This window comes from Macrobrachium nipponense, chromosome 31, assembly GCF_015104395.2.
Source record: "Macrobrachium nipponense isolate FS-2020 chromosome 31, ASM1510439v2, whole genome shotgun sequence".
Classification (NCBI taxonomy): domain Eukaryota; kingdom Metazoa; phylum Arthropoda; class Malacostraca; order Decapoda; family Palaemonidae; genus Macrobrachium; species Macrobrachium nipponense.
Window position 1 is genome coordinate 7,959,510 of NC_061093.1, and position 18,304 is coordinate 7,977,813.

Here is an 18,304-nt window from a genome sequence, read left to right on the forward strand (position 1 = left end):
CTTTTTTATTTCTTTTTTATTTTACATCTTTTATTTTATTTCATTTACTTATTCATTTATTTTTTTTTTTTTGGGGCCTCTGCATATTGCTTGACTAAGCTGGCAGAGTGTTATTCCATACACAGTTAGCTCTACTCTACAGAAACTGCATTCCTATGTGGCATGCGTTAATTAAACAACCGTCCATTTTCTGCACCTCAATTGCTTCAAACGGAGGTGGGTCAGAAGAGTTAACCGTCATTTATCAAAACAAAATACGACCTGAGCTGATCAATGCATGTTAGAAAAACTTAGGCAAAGCTTACTCAAAATAGCGACCGCTCTCATGGATTAAACTTAGAGGTTATCGTGGGAAATACAACTAGACTTTTTTCCCTTTGACCTTGTTAATATTCCTATGATCAATTACATCATTGTCCTTCAGTGTGTAAGTACGCATGTATGCAGTTTGTGGAACCCAATTCTAAATCCTTTTTCAGGTTCATCATCTTTACCGACACAGGCATTGCCGCCAGTATCGCCAACGTTAGTGTCGCTCTCTTTTCTTCAGTATTGTCTGGACAATTGGATAATCTCTTCATATCTCGTCAATATGGTTCAAGGTATTCATTGACAATGATCCACTCCTTATCTGCCACTGGGGAAGGACTGGAAGGTGATGGAACGTTGGAATCGTTTCCAGATTCTTACCTGGCAATTCGCTCTCTTGTTATCTTCAGTACAGCAGACTCTGGAAGTGAGCAAAGATGAGAATTCTGTATTTTTTGTTATATTTTGTTTCATTCCTTGTCCTTCGACACATCTGTTTTGGCGGTGAATATTACCTCTATACAGTAGGCAGATGAAGGACTTCTAACTACAAAAAAAATAATTATAATAAAAAAATAAGACACCTTGAAACCTCCTGGCCTTGGCAAGGCTACGAAAAACCTCCTGACATTTAGGCTTTATCTGACGAAGGGTCATGGGTTTTACCTTTCCCACTTGGCAAAGACACCAAAACATAATAAAACCTCACATTAAGAAGGTGTGAATTCATGAGGCAGTTTGGTGCTATCTAGCAATTTTCTGTTATTACTAGACCTTACGTCAAATAGGGTCTTAAAATCCAAACAGGATAGACATCGTTATCGGACTTCGAACGGAAAAAGCCAGTTTTGTTTCAATACACAGAAACAGTATAAAACAACTTGTCTCCGCCTCCTGACAGAAAATCCACCTGGGGGTATTTTCAGCTGGAAGAACTTGTTTTCGCAAAGTGCAATTATTTTCGTGTGGTGAAGTTTAAGCTGTCAGTCACTTCCCCAGACCTTCAAACTCTGTTGTCTGGGTTCCTGGTTGTAGTCCTCCTCTTTACTTAAAGAGCTTTCCTAGTTTTCTGGTCTCTTTGTGTTTCCACCTTCGACAGTCAACTTACCTCCACGTCTCGGCTTTCCATTAAATAAAAAGTAGTATTGCCAATTTCGATGTTAAGTTCTGTCATATGTGATGGTGCAACAGCATTTCCGGAACCTTTCTTCAATTCGCAAAAGCTTAATTGATGATCAGGCTGGCACTACTGAGCTTGTTAACCTGTTAGGAAATAATAAAACTGTCAAAACTTTTAAGTCACACCTGTTCGTACGTAACTGTTCCAAGAATTTGAAGTCACGATTAACTGTTAAGGATGTACAATAATAAAACGATTATGTTTCATTTCATTAATGTCAATAATATTCGTCACTTAATGCAGGTTTACGATAAGTTGATAAATGATGTTTTAAGTAGTGCTTGTATAACACATACTTTGAGTACGAAATTCAACATTAATGGAGGGTTCATTCATTGAATCACATGATAACAAATATTTTTTAAGAATGATCAACACATTTTTAAAATTATTCTCATATTCACGCGAGAGTAAATAACTGTCTTCCTCTCCAAGTGTCGTTCTAGTCTTAGCCCTTTGCAGTAGATGAAGCACGAATGCGATTTGCTTCTTTAGTATGTCAGGTCAAGTGGTGAAATGGTGTGATCACAATTAGTTGTTTTTCAAAGGTCAGATTGTTGGTAAAGACTACAATCATGATAACTAGCTGGCATCTAAGCCTCTGCCTGTATACGGCAATCATGCTATTATAAATTCCAACCCAAGTCAGTGCTGACATTTTATTTAGGTTGCCGCTGGTACGGTGAACGGTCATTATCATCATCCAAATCTGCATTATCACTGAAAACACCTAAAGTAATAATAGTCGAAGTAATGAAAGAAAGTTTGTATGTGTTACATAGAGCTCGGTTATTACAAATAAAATACTATCGAAAGACATCACTACTAGAAAATAGTATGTATATTATGATTATAATAAGAAAAATTCTTTATGAAATGCTTCTCAGGCTTCTGACCACTTAAACAAATGAACGCATATTTTTGTTTTTCTAAACTACTTAGGCATCTGGAATGCCTTATTACAGTAATAATGTAGTTATTTCAACTACTTCGGTACCTTTTCTACCAACAATACAGTGACGTCAACTCACAATGTTCTATTCAGGTGACTTTATAAGGAGATTGCCTCTCGCTCAACTATAGGTCTGCCAAAGGCGCGCCGTGCCACAATAATCAGAGTCAGATTGTTGAATGTCAGCGACTGTTACGAACTTATCATTAAGCTCTTAGCCTCTTTTTGTCAGAAAGAACGTTAAACGTGCATCTTTTGAGAGTGATCTGAGCTATGCCGGAGATTCTTTTTTCATTTCTCCCGAGTGCTACGTGATTGCTTACGCTACGGAGACTTGCTGGAGGTAGCACTCTCACCTGGCCGCTGAATTAGTTCATTTGTCTTTATACTGTTGTTTTTATGCAGCATCTTAGTCCTTGCTCATTGCCAATATTCTTGGCATATATATATATATATATATATATATATATATATATATATATATAGTATATATATATATATATATATATATATATGTAGTATGTATATATATATATACATATATATCTATACGTATATATATATATATATATATATATATATATAGTCATAAACATTGGAATAATTAATCACCATCAAAATCGCCACTTACCCGTATCTCACACCCATTCTCCCATTTTCTGGATTGTATATCCTTTCCTTTCCTTCCTACGGGCTGCTCAATGAGCAAGAGCCCGTGCTGGCATGAGGCCAGCATAATCAAAAACAGCATTTTCTCTCCACCACCTGTTTCAGGATACCTTTCCATCGCTCTCTAAGTCATCCTCCTCTCCTCCCTCCTGACGCTTCAGAAGTATACCTTCCTCCGTTATTTCCGCATGACTAAACTATCTCAAAAGACCCTGACTTATTCTCTCATCTGAATTAACTTTTTTATGAATGCAATGTTTCCTCGCCTTCTCAGTCGTTTTTACACCTCGTCTACTTCACCCAAACAATTCATTTTATTGCCTACAAATGTTTTCTTTCGTCAACATTCAGCGTCAACGCTTTATTTTCATAGGCGAGGGTCAGTTCAAGAATCTTTTCATGCATTCCAATCTTGGCATCCATGTTCTTAGATTTACCTCTTCTCACATCCTACCATCGCTCATTGTATTTATTTCCAAGTACCTTTTAACAGGCAACTGCTTCTGTGTTTTCACAATCCTCTTTGATATTTTGTCACCTACTTTTACAATTAAATCACCTAGCACAACACTCTTCATTATTTGCCAAATCCAGCCTAGTATATATTCAAACTCTCATGTTTTTTATCCATTCCTGGTTTACTGGCGTCAAAGATCCTGGTCGACCAGCAGTTGGTCGTGATAATACCAGAGAACAAGTGAAGTGAAGTGAAGACCCTCCGACAGTCAGGGGTCATTTGGTGGTTATCATCGCTGAAGTGTAGTTTAGTTATGAATTGTGATATAATTGGACGACTGATGAGCTTGGTAATATTCATTTCGTATTTCCTGTAGTATATTTCTCGAAGTAAAGTGCCCCTTTATAAACAACAAGTTATCGCAAAAAATACAATTTGCATTATCTGGCATCCTAATTACTTTAGAATTATCATAGAGGTGAAATATGTCAGCTTACTGTGAGATATCACCGAAGGCAAAACTGGATCTTAATCAAATTATTGATCGATGGGTATTGGTTAAAAGAATTCCACGAACGACTTAACAGAGGGAGAACACAACTGGAACTTTAACATGAAAGTGAAAACCAAAGTGATGAGATTGTGTCCGAATTCCCTTTCACTGTGACCTTCTTCCTTCCCTGTCAACCTGATACTCGTATTCTACCATGCACATTCCTGGGACCATTCTTTCCCACTTTTTATTGGCAGACAGCGAGCTTCGTTGGGGGTCAGGCGACCTGTGGGTGCAGGCTCCGAAGGGCTCTTCCCTTCCGCCCTTCCCCCTCCCCCCCCTTCCCTGCAATCCCCCCTCACAAGCCGCTTCCCCCTCTGACAGACGTCAGTCAAACACGTACACATCAATTTCTCTAAAGGAATTCAGTTTTGAAACTTGAAGAAAAATGATCGTATCTCTCTCTCTCTCTCTCTCTCTCTCTCTCTCTCTCTCTCTCTCTACCATCGTTTTATTCCCGCACAAGGTCACACGAGGCCTTTTAAGGAACCGTTAACAAGAATCGTGACCTCTAACAGTCGTCTTTTAAAGTTTTAACGGGTTTGAAAGGGAGTAATTTTCCCTTCCATTCGTTGCTTTACTTTCTCTTTTTATGATTTCATGCCTGAAGGATCTTGCTGCCTAAAGTGGTTGTTGTATTTTAGAGAGAGAGAGAGAGAGAGAGAGAGAGAGAGAGAGAGAGAGGCATAAGATTGTTTTTCCCAGAAATTGCTTTGATGTTTACAGTTAATAAGTTGAAATAGGTATAGGTTCCTCTTCATATTTAGGTGTGCGTTCTACCTCTGCTCCGAATGATAAATTCCTGAAATTGAAATCTAATGTAACGAATTACGCTATTGATTAAGTTTCATAGATAAATATACATACGTGCATTTCAAATTTTTTTCCAAGCAAGATACGAGTTCCGCTTCCTTGTAATTCTGAAGCAAAGGAATATTAACTTAGCAATTATTTCCCAGCCTCGGATGTATCGCGTCTATGAAGCATTCATAGATGCGACCGAATGACGAATGGAACAATCTTTTGCCTTTGACAAGTCACCATTTATTTTTCATTTTTAGTAAAATAAAAGATATATTTTTCATTTAGGAACATAACAGGTCCACTTATAACCTCAGCATGTATGTGGACGTTCCAGTAAAATTCAACATTGACATTTATTACTGAATTCACAAAGAAAAAAAGAAAAAAAATCTCCCCATGAGTTGCTTTTGTGGAATCACGAAAGATCAGAGAGAGAGAGAGATGCTTTCATAGGTCAAGGTCAAGATAATCGTAGGTCAATGGCATGCAAGCATTTGCTGCTCGAGGAAATAAGTCACCCATCAGTGGTGACACCTCTCTCTCTCTCTCTCTCTCTCTCTCTCTCTCTCTCTCTCTCTCTCTCTCTCTCTCTCTCCTTTTCTCTGCATCGTGAAGATCATAATGCCTCTGTTGACCTAGGCATTAAAGTAGGGAACTAGGTGTAGTCAACCATTGTGGGTCGAGGCAAGACTGGAGAGAGAGAGACTGAAGAATAAAAAATGAACAGTAGGCGTAATATATATATACCATGAAAACGGTAGGGCCTCGGCAAAGTATTCTCTCTCTCTCTCTCTCTCTCTCTCTCTCTCTCTCTCTCTCTTTCAGACAACAGATACCCCACACACACACACACACACCACACACACACACACACACACATATATATATAATTATATATATATGGGGATACAATCCACATGAAGTAAATTCCTCTTGTAGTTTAAAATATATATTATTGTATAGGATTAAAGCTTTCGACCATCAACTGTGGTCTTGTTCACTTTAGTGAACAAGACCACAGTTGATGGTCGAAAGCTTTAATCCTATACAAGTAATATATATTTTAAACTACAAGAGGAATTTACTTCATTGTGGATTGTATCCCCATTTACTTAGAGGTACGACATAGTACCTGGCTTCTGCATATATATATATATATATATATATATATATATATATATATATATATAGCTATATATATATATATATATATATATATATATATATGCAACTGTAATAGCTACAGTGTCCTCTTAACTTCTAGAATTCTTTGCTCTTTTCTGGATACTCTCCGTAGAATTCAAGAAGTTGAGAGGGCGATGTGGCCATTACAGTTGTATATGTTTTGATGAAAAAGTGACCAGAGATTCAACACACACACACACACACACACACACACATCATATATATATATATATATATATATATATATATATATATATATATATATGTGTGTTTGTGTGTGTGTGTGTGTATATATAGACATACAATATATATATATATATATATATATATATATATTTGTTTGCGTGTACGTACACACATTCACAAATATACAATTCACACACACATATATATTATATACATATATTTATATATATATATATATATATCATATATATATATATATATATATATATATATATATTATAACGAATTCCACTAATTCTGAGGAACTTTCATAACTCCGAGATGGAACCAGAGTCTTTTCATTTGATAATTTCCACAATAATATATATATATATATATATATATATATATATATTATATATATATATATATATAAGGTGTGTACTTATATGTATGTCTTTATATATCATGACAGCGAAAACAGATGCAGGTTAGGAGCGTTATTCCCTAATTTGGCAAAACTTCGCGTTGGAAAGTCTGTGGTTGCCTCGACCGTCGTAAGGGTAATCCAAAACGAACGAACGTTGCGACAGAAGACGCCAACTAAACTGGTTCAGGATGACGGAGATTGATCGACCTTAGAGAGAGTGGGATCATACCATCCGAAACGTCAGATTTCTTTTTATTCCTCATCTTAATTGGTCTCAAATCTTGTAGATTTTTTCTTTATTTTTTTTTTTTTTACAAATTTTACTTCAAATGCTTTTTCTTTTCACCTTCTTCTTCTGCATCTTTCCTTTGTCCTTTTTTTTTTTTTGGTCCTTGTATGTTTTACTGAATTCTTTGCTTTTACTTTTCTCTATTCTTTCATTCTGTTTTCTTTCCTTATTATTTTTTTCTGTTTATACAGTTTTTTTATTTTACAAATAATTCTAATGCTTTTTATCTCTTCTGCATTTTTCCTTTGTCTTTTTTTATTTTTGGTCCTTGTATGTTTTACTGAATTCATTATTTTTTCTCTCTCTTTTCTGTAATTCATTTTTTTTTTTACAAACATAATGTCTAATGCATTTTTATTCTCTTCTGCCATTTTTCCGTGTGTATTTTTTATTTTGGGTTCCTTTGTATGTTTTTACTAATTCATTATTTTTCTCTCTCTTTTCTTTCATTCTAGTTTCTTTATCCTTTTTATATGTTCTCTTTGTACGTATTGCAGTATTATTTCATTTTAACTGATCAGGCTGACGAGAAGTAAGCTTCTAGTTATTTACAGTTTAGAAGTCTTCTCCGTCATAGAGAGAGAGAGAGAGAGAGAGAGAGAGAGAGAGAGAGAGAATTTTATATTCATTAAAAGACGGCCAGACTTAACAAAATATCTTGACCTCCACTGTCACCCCACATTCAATTTCGGATGATCGATACGACAGGTTCTCGCGCCATTCTGAATATGATCAAGTCTCGATCGTGCGCGGTCTCTCCTAGCTCTCGGTCATTCTTAGGTCTCGGTCTCCCAACATGAACACTACAACTACTACTACTACTTCATGAAGGGGACACGTCAACCTATTGACTAACATTTTCCTTGCGTTGACTTTCCTTAGGCGTCGTCATGGTTTCCATAACTGGATTTACTTGTATTTGGTAACCTTGAGCCTCGGCAGAGAATGTCTTCTGTTTTCCTATTTAGTTTCTTCTTGGCTTTTTCTATTCGTCTTCTTTCATATCAGCTTCTTTTTTTTGTTTCTTCTGCCTCTACTTTCTCAGATTCATGAATGCCTTTTATATCGCCTCTTTATTCGTGATGTTTCAGTCTTATTGTCTGAGGTTTGCTTTAGTTAGTTACTTGACTTATATCAATATTTGTATTTGGTGGCAACGTAAAATTGTTATTCACTTGTCATGAGAAGTGTTATATTTTTAAATAGCATTGTACATTTAAGAAAATGTCAATTAATTCTTTATCTTATATTAGCAATCGAACATTCTTCACTTTTTTCTGCTCTACCTCGAAGTATTATGCTAAATTTAAACACTGAAAATCCGAATTTAATCAGTGACTTTTGACCTCTCTGTGCTGAAGGTTAAGTAATCAGTTCTCTTTCATTTGACCTCTTATATAATTATGTATTGCAAGCGACCTTTCGACTTTCGTATTTCTGCAAGAGATCCAACTTTGGGTTCCTTTCGGGCAAATGGAGCTTTTGTTTTTTACATTTTGTTCTGGATTGCCAGTTGGAAGATTTTAAGTCTCAAGTTATTCCGTTTACTGTCTGAAATAGGTCCTCATGTATACGTTTGTTTGCATGGTTTATCCTGTGACCATACTGTTTAAATACCTCCTTACGTGAAAAAAAAAAAAGATAGATAGATAAAGCATATCTGTCAGGTACATTTTTTCCTTAACAACACTGGTACAATTTGCTAACGTATATTAAGGTTATGAGATCTGCCATCAGGTTTTAAGAGGCAAAGCAACATAATATTTCAAAAATCTCATTTTTCTCGAAACTGTTTGGTTTCTTCATGAATTGGGGGTTATTGTTGAGAAAACATTCCGAAAAACTTTTGTGTGCTTTACGCAACGCTTCATACTTTTCCAAATAAATCTGTCGGTAAATGGGCTTCTTCCAATCGAGTTTTCATGATATCCCTTTTGTGTGGGCGCGCGTTTGTCTCTGTACTGGATTTCTCTCATTTCTGAACTAACCAGTAACTAATACTATCTTATATATTTACAATCAGTTCATTACCTTTCGCACTAACCAGCTGTCTCCTTTATGAAAAAAAAAATGTATAAGAGAATATTCAATGAAATTATATTTTTCCAAACATTTCGACGTTTTTAGTTTCCACTTTGCAGGTACCACAGGCAAAAAACTTTTCTGATGTCCGTCAAAAAAATACAATGATATACTCAACTGCATACAATACATAGGTCCTATGCTTAATCACAAATCCCCTCCCCCCCATCCTCCATCACCCCCCCCGCCGCGCCCCCCCCCCTCTCTCTCTCTCTCTCTCTCTCTCTCTCTCTCTCTCTCTCTCACACACACACACACACACACACACACAAACACACAAACATAATATGTTGAAACATATGAGTATAAATGAATTGGATCAGGGAACGTAACAAAGCCAATCTACTTATGACCATATCTGATTCAGATTTATCTGCCGGTTTACCAATAGATTGGGATTACCTCACCGATCCAATATGAGAGAGAAGAGAGAGAGAGAGAGAGAGAGAGAGAGAGAGAGAGAGAGAGAAACTGCGTACCAAATATTACCAAAAATCTTGAGAATTTTCATGATAAAGAAATCGCGTTGCTTCGAACCCCGAGATTTGCCTTAGAGAATTTTTGCATTCTTTTTCCAGCATGACGCAAGGCTATTTATGCCCCAAAGGGGCAACGGTCATAAAATACCCGATACACATCGAGGTCTGTCAACAACAAACAATGCATGTGATCAGAGTTCCTGATGACTGAGAGAGATGAGGAGAAAGGAGAAGATAATAATGATAATTGTTCCCTCCCTCCCTCCCTCCCTCTCTCCCCCCACTCCCACCCTTCCCTCCTCCCTCCCTCCCTTCCTCCTAGCCCTCCCTCCCCTCTCCTCCCTCCCTCCCTCCCTCCCTCCCTCCCTTTGGAGCGGTAACCATGAAAGTTTTCACGACATCACGAAGACTAATCTTCGCTTAATCCCTCTATAATGATGCGATGATAATGATAACAGCAACATGCATCTATAATGATAATACCATAGTAATAATCATTCGAATGCTACGCATGAGAAGAATCGTGTGTTCAAAGCTCTTCTACAAAGAAATGAAAATGCTTTTGACGCTATAGGCGTTTCATTGATTTCGTTTCCATGTTCAGGCTTCCCCAAGTTCCTATTGTTACTCTGATGATATGAATAGCATCAGTTATTCACCTTTACAGTAACTTATAACCATGCTATTACTATCATATTAATAACATTAAAGTGTTACTGTGATAATAATAATGCGATTCATTATCCATGACGACAATAATTATGGAGGTAATTGCATCAAAAATCATAATGATAACCATTCGATGTTATGATAGCAATAATATTCAGTTATTGCCTGTATTATTATTTGTATTGATTTCCACTACCATATTATTATATGTGTTATGATTAGAAATATATCGGTTTTATGTTTTATTCTTCCAAAACATCGCTATCGTCACTATTATTCTTATTAGTGGGCACAGTTTTCCGTGTCGAAAATGATGACAACGGTTGCAGGTCCACAATAATATAGCATGTAAATAAATGGTCTTTAATGGATATTAAAAAGCTTTCGAACCTTGTATTAGATGAACCTAGTACAAGGTTCGAAAGCTTTTTAATATACATTAAAGACCATATACTCGCATGCTATATCATTGTGGACCTGCAACCATTATTCTTATTACTATTATTATAGTTGTATTTTGGTGGTATCTTTGGATGTTGGTGGCCATGTTATAAACAACGCGTGTTCCTCCGCAATAAATATTATGAAATTGCAGTAGTATTGCCTTGAAAGCCATTGGTAGTTAAGGAAATATGAGCAACCCAAGCAATCAGTGCCTCAAAGCAGACATCTCTTTTACCACAAGCTGCCTCAAGCAGAGAGCGAAAGTGCATGATCTCATGAGCCGAAGGCCACTTCGTGACAGGGGAAAAAACACCGCTTTAAGGAATGCAGTGGGTTTAGTAGTTGCCTTCCATCTGTTTAATATTGCTTCCATTGGTTTTTTTTTATAGATATTAAGAAGGGAAAAACCCCAAACATGGATATGGAATTACCTCTCCCTTTATTTCTGTACTATATTCTTTCTGTGTCTCAGTCAGAGAGAATGCAAAGAAATGTTCTTGATATGGTTGTTTTATTCCACTCACTGATCTGAAGGACTTTAGCTATATATTCATTCCATGGCCATAAAAAGCTAGCGTACCCATACCTCGACAAATGACGGTACGATTAGTATCGTCATCATATCCATTACTTGCATTAAGCTACAAATGTCCTTTAATATCAATTCACTTTACCTCGGAATTAATATATTTTTCGCATATATTTTAGTTGGCCGAGTCAGTAACATCAATGAAGTCCTGATTTATCCTCTGGGCGCTGGTTCGAATCCACGAGAGAACGTTATCATTATCAACTAAAAAATTCCCGTTCGGGTAACATATGTGAAAATATATTCATTCCGAGGTTGAGCGAATTGGATATTAATTAAAGGACATTTGTAGCTTGATGCATGTACATGAATCACGGTGATGTGATAAGAATTCATGCATGACTTCTTTAAACGTCGAATAACGACACCCGTCTTCCCTTTGCTTTGGGAGTTCTCACTACAACTTCACGCTCAGGCACATAAACCTAAACCATTTGGTGAGAGAGGGTCGGGACGATTGTCAATAGGCAACAGATTCCCCGTAAAGACTTTTCTTGTGATATCTCCGCTGGGGCGAAGGGCTGCCTCCGACAGGATTTCCTTAGTGAAAGTGGTATAAGTTACAAAAGCATATAAAAAGATAAATGTATGGATACCCATTGCATTTTTTATTATGGTATTTTATGTCCCAGAAGCAGCATCCAGTATACTAAAGTGGCAGAAGTTGCGAAAATATATAAACAAATATATGTATGGATACCCATTGCATTTTTTATGGATGGTATGTTTTACGTCCCAAGTAATACAGTATCCAAAGATTCCAAAGCTTCTTACTACAAATTATGCATAAATGGAGTTTTTCTAGTTACTCGTTTTGTGAAAATGCTCTCTACTCTGACAGTTATTTAGAAAAAAATAATCTTTTTCTTAAAACCCGCCAAAGCTGATAAAGTTTCATTACTGTATCACTTCTGTTTTTTATTTTTATTTTTTTTTTATTTTTTTTACTCTACCGGTGAACCTGTTGCCTATATGAACGGCAATCAGCTATTGCCTAGCGATGTTTCGCAACGGCCACAACCTACCGAAGGAACAGAACTTAAAAAAATAATAATAATAAGAGCAGGTGTCAGGTCCTCGTGCCCTTAACGTCTTGCGCAAATGGAAGTTAAGTGATCTTGTTTTTGCCTTCAACCATTTGAGACTCAAACATTAATACAATTTTCTTTTGTTCGCCCTCTGTCGGTTTCTCTGGTCTCATTGTGACCTATTTCAATCTACACAGATACTTGTAATAAAGAGATGGTCCCTACAGATGGCCAAGAACTTTAGTTACACCGCCGTATTCCACTTGTGGGTGGTCACCCATCCAGTTTCTTATCCATAGCTAATGTTCTGATATTTACTGAATCTCATAGATTGAATGACCAATGCTATGATAAGCACGTCTGACACCTCCAGTCTCATATGCAACCACGTAAACAAGAGAGAGAGAGAGAGAGAGAGAGAGAGAGAGAGAGAGAGAGAGAGAGTTGATCAAATCGAAACCAGCTAACAATTCAGCCAACGTTTGCTCCTTGGGTCAAATCACGTACCCTTTTAACTATGCCTTATAAGGAGGGTGGGTCGACGACCCCCACGATATGAGCCCAGTAAACTTTTCATATTCTCTCTCTCTCTCTCTCTCTCTCTCTCTCTCTCTCTCTCTCTCTCTCTCTCTCTCAAGGTCAGGGTTACTAGATCACTCTGAAGGTGCCCTGCTTGGGCAAGTTCTTTCAGTCAGAAACTCCAGCAAAGAACTGGTCCAATTGATATGGAAGACGACTTCCATTTACAGTTAGATGTGACCCTCCGCGAGCCAGTCACCCTTTGGCCATGATCAATGAAAGGAAGGCATCAGTTTCGAAATTTTACTGAATTTCCCTCGAGTTACTCAGTCCGGTCTAGATGTTGAGGGGTCAACTGCCTGGAGGATTTTCATAGCCTTCCTCTCTCACTTTGGCTCGCTTATTTTTTGCATCTTGGTCTCATTGTGTCCCGTTGCTACTTGCAGCACACAGCTAAGATTCGTCGCAAGTTGTAAGATTAAGTCCACTCAATCATCATCGTTTATCTGGGCCTGGGGCCGGCAAGGATTTGTAGATTATCATTAGAGTTACCAAAACGTACTACATAGATGCTTATTCTCTCTCTCTCTCTCTCTCTCTCTCTCTCTCTCTCTCTCTCTCTCTCTCTCCAGTGAATATTAGCACTGCACACACTTGTAAAAATAAAGCTGTTCTTTATCTATTATAAATAGATTAGAAGGGGTAAAAGCAAGAGCCATAAAGTTAATTCCACCCATCAGGCAAATAGGTTACCGAAGACGACTAGAGAGCCTGAACATGTAAGGCTTAGAAACACGACGATTGCAAGGACAACTAATAGAACATTTAAAATACCGAAAAGCATAACGAAGGTAGGCAGTAACCTATTTACGTTAACGAAAACCAGACAAGAAATAATGGATGGACACTAGAACTGAAGAGATGAAACACATCCCATTGTGGGAACTTCTTCACATGCAAAATATGTGACACGTGGAATAAACTGCCACCAGAAGTTGTAAACAGCAACAGTGTGGAAGAGTGTAAAAGAAAGCTAGACAAAATCATTCGGACACTGTGAATGCACAGCAAAACCTGCTCCTACAGATAAGTGAGCACACGATGTCTCCTCGGATGGCCTAATAAGTCTTTGAGACATCCTAATCCTTGCAACTCCATGAACTCGTCAACAACTTGTCTGTTACACTAGCATTCTTTCCACAAAATCAGCTAACAAAGTCATGACTGAGCCGTAGAAGAACAATAATTATTACAGGACCAACAATAGGTTTCCACTAATATTTCACCCATATATTCAACCCTCATAGAGTCTGAACTATGAGATCATTACCTGTGCATTATACTGTATTTTGATGCTGCTGTAACCACCCAGTAACCGAGCAGATTTTCTGTTTTGAATGTCTTCCCAGCATTGTTGGTGCACAGTTATTCGCTGTAATCAAGGAATGACTTCATGTTGATGTACGTACGTTCATTATTTTGTCAGATATTTGCCCACACATGGAGACGAGCACAGTAGAAACGGGCTGAATCTTCTTTGTGGCTGACAGTATCATTCGGGGGTCGTTATGTAGGACTGATATTTCTTAAGGGACCTTATCTTTATGATACTGATATATAGTCTTTTGTTTACGTTTTTGCTGTCATCCCAAGGGGCTTGAATTAAACACGCCTCAAAGGTGGATAAATGCCGGGTTAAACCCTTGGGTTTCGCTATCTAGGAAGGATTCGCATTATCGAAATGTTGATCATTATAAATAAACAATTATTTCAGTAGTTGATAAACATAAATACTTCTTTAAACGTTGCCTAAATCACTAATTACTATATTTAACAGACGCGAGTAATATCACACTTAGCGTTACTTGTTTGTGCAAACTGTACGAACTTCTACTGAAAACTTCGAGATTTGCTTATTTCTGGTAAAGTATAATATATATATATATATATATATATATATATATATATATATATATATATATATATATATATATATTATCCATATCTACTATATATATATATATATATATATATATATATATATATATATATATATATATATATATCCATATATCTATATATATATATATATATATATATATATATATATATATATATATATATATATACATATATATATATATATATATATATATATATATATATATATATATATATAGTGAACAAGACCACAGTTGATGGTCGAAAGCTTTAATCCTATACAAGAAATATATATTTTAAACTACAAGAGGAATTTACTTTATTGTGGATTGTATCCCCATATATATATATATATATATATATATATATATATATATATATATATATATATATATATATATATCTAATCTTGTTGCTCTGTTGCTCTACAGATGATGTTAACCGTTGGGAAGAAAGTGCCATGGACCCAGGTCTCTGGAGGCGAAGGTTCAGAGAGAGAGAGAGACAGAGAGAGATAGCTGAGGTGTCTGTCAACAGAGATGCGAAGAAAGGCTTGTATTAGAAGGCATAACTTGCGTCCACACCATGGTCAGCAATGCTCGATGGAGCCATATTGGCAGTATAGATGATTTTGCGTATTAGTAAAAATAAAGTTTGTAACTTATTGATGGATCGTCATTACTTTCGCTTTGTAAGTCATTACATACACACATACTATAACTATATATATATATATGTATATATATATATATATATATATATATATATATATATATATATATATATATATATGTGTGTGTGTGTGTGTGTGTGTGTGTGTATGTATGTATGTATGTAATGACTTACAAAGCGAAAGTAATGACGATCCATCAATAAGTTACAAACTTTCTTTTTACTAATACGCAAAATCATCTATACTGCCAATATGGCTCCATCGAGCATTGCTGACCATGGTGTGGAAACAAGTTATGCCGTCTAATACAAGCCTTTCTTAACATCTCTATTGACCGACCTCTCAGCTCTCTCTCACTCTCTCTCACTCTCTCTCTCTCTCTCTCTCTCTGAGCCTTCGCCTCCAGAGACCTGGGTCTATGGCACCTTCTTCCCAACGGTTAACATCATCTGTAGACCAACAGAGCAACAAGATCTTTTTTTATTGTTGTTATATGAAAGATAATTAAATAATAAGTGTGCTGTGAAAAAAACCGCTGATATCCACATATCTTACCAAATGTTTAAAGAGACAATAAACCACCAGCCAGACATACAGACAAACAAATTAGGAGTTACCTGACGTCCCATTATCCATCTTAACATTCAAGAATCCGTTCCTTGATTATGGTATTTCCCTGCTTAATGAGGCCATTTATTCTTGAAAATAAAACTAACGATGTTTTCATCCTACAGGAACTTTGATTAAAACGATTTAAAGTCATATGCACTTTGCCAAGTTATTATTCACACTAAGGGTGACAGGCGTTCATTCGTACGTTGGCAAGATTTCGCACTCTCTCATTCGTAGATGTCATGTAACTGGTGTTCATCATAGAATCTATGGCCATGAACGTTAAGTTTAAAACTCACTAACGCCTCCCCCACCTCATTAATTAGATTAGGGTAACGTCAGGAAAAGTATTGTGGATAATAGAACAGGATTGCCAGATCGATTGGTGTATCGACTGACTGATCAAAGTAAGTAACTGGTGTTACAGTATTCCAACTTTCATCGACACTGATGAGGCAAGAGAGCTCAGGACAGCTGTACATGGAAAGAGAACGCTGAGGATGATGAGAGTGACGGAAGACACTCCTGCCACTTTTGCAGACGTTCTCTCATGAGTGTCATAGTAGCTGGTGATATGTCATCGTTTCCTCAGGCGCTTTTGTTCGCCTTTAAATTCTTGTGTCTGGAGGTTGTTTTACAACTCAGAAACTCGTCTGGAATTTTAAAATCATCCGTTATGTAGTGGTATTAAACTATAGTAGTAGCTGTAGGAATACCAGTAGTAGTCTGTGGTCACGCGTTGTAAAAAGATGTCATTCTGTGGAAATTTCAAGACTGTCGATCTATGCAAATTTAGGTGATCAGTAAAAGCGACAAATATCACCTACGGAGGTAAGAACATTTGAATCGTGAGATACATCGGGAAGAATGGAAGCTGGACCGATGCAAATGCTTTAGGAAAGAAAAATGCCTACGAAGACGAGATTTGATGACAGAGTGGGGCAAATCCCCCCAGTTGAATGTGAATACGAAAAATTATAAGCTTTTAATTTTCGTTTTATATAGATTTATAAGACCTTCAAATATTCTTACTATACAGCATCACAAGCTTTTGAAGAGCAAAGGCAATTCAAACAAGTCTTCGGCACAATCGAGTTTTATGTACAGTATATAATGATGTATGAGAATTTCAGCCACGGCCCGGTAGAGGCCTGCATATACTACAGCATTGCCAGACGCACGAGCATGGCTAACTTTAACCTTAAATAAAATAAAAACTACTGTAGCTAGAGGGCTGCAATTTGGTCTGTTTGATGATTGGAGGGTGGGTGATCAACAGCCCAATTTGCAGTCCCGTAGCCTCGGTAGTTTTTATGATCTGAGGACGGACAGAAAAAGTGTTGGCTGACGGACAAAGTCATCTCACTACTTTTTTTCTCCAGAGAACTAAAATGATACATCTGAGATCAAATCGTATTTCGTTTTACTTGCATAGAAAAATTCCGCTTTTATCAAGATTTTCTTTCTCGGTACCTGATCAACTTAGTGAAACCGCGCAGCTGAGACGCCTCGTTTGATATACAGCAGCAATTTAAATCACTTTTTTTGTTACTCAACGCAATAAAGTTTCTCTCCGCATCTTGTTCCTCTCCTGAGTGAGTTATGCCTCCAGTTGGCAACTGCAGCAGCAATATCACACCATTCATTACTTCTGATATCATAGAATCGCGTAGCCTGGGCCCCACGCCCCTTCCTCTCTCTCTCTCTCTCTCTCTCTCTCTCTCTCTCTCTCTCTCTCTCTGCTAACTAGTTTGAGAAACATTTGCTGAGCTAATTGTCATTTTCGATTGCATAGTCATGATCCAACTAAATACCAGAAATCGCTAAGGTTGCTCGTTCTGCAGAGCTATAATTTACTTTATCGTTTCTCCCGGTGTCTTCAAACAGGTTCATGATAACCAACGAATTGATTTATGATCCAAGCCAGATTTCGAAAGCTGAATGGGTTTACCCCATAATTTATGGGGGGGGTTTTTTCCTTTATTTTATTGTTATTTTTTTTTTCCCTTGTTAATTCCATCCCTTTTTTAATGATTCCTTGGAGACAAGTATTGTATTTCAGTAAATCTACAGGTTACTCTATATATAGTAAATATATTTAATTTGCATAGTGGTGATGGCTGCATCTTCTAATGACAACAATATTAGAAGCTGTTGCTGATTGTTCATTGTCCCTTTTTTTAACATCAATATTCTGTTCTTAATTATACTGAAAGGCTTTTGGCAACTAAAATACTAAGATATTCTCTCTCTCTCTCTCTCTCTCTCTCTCTCT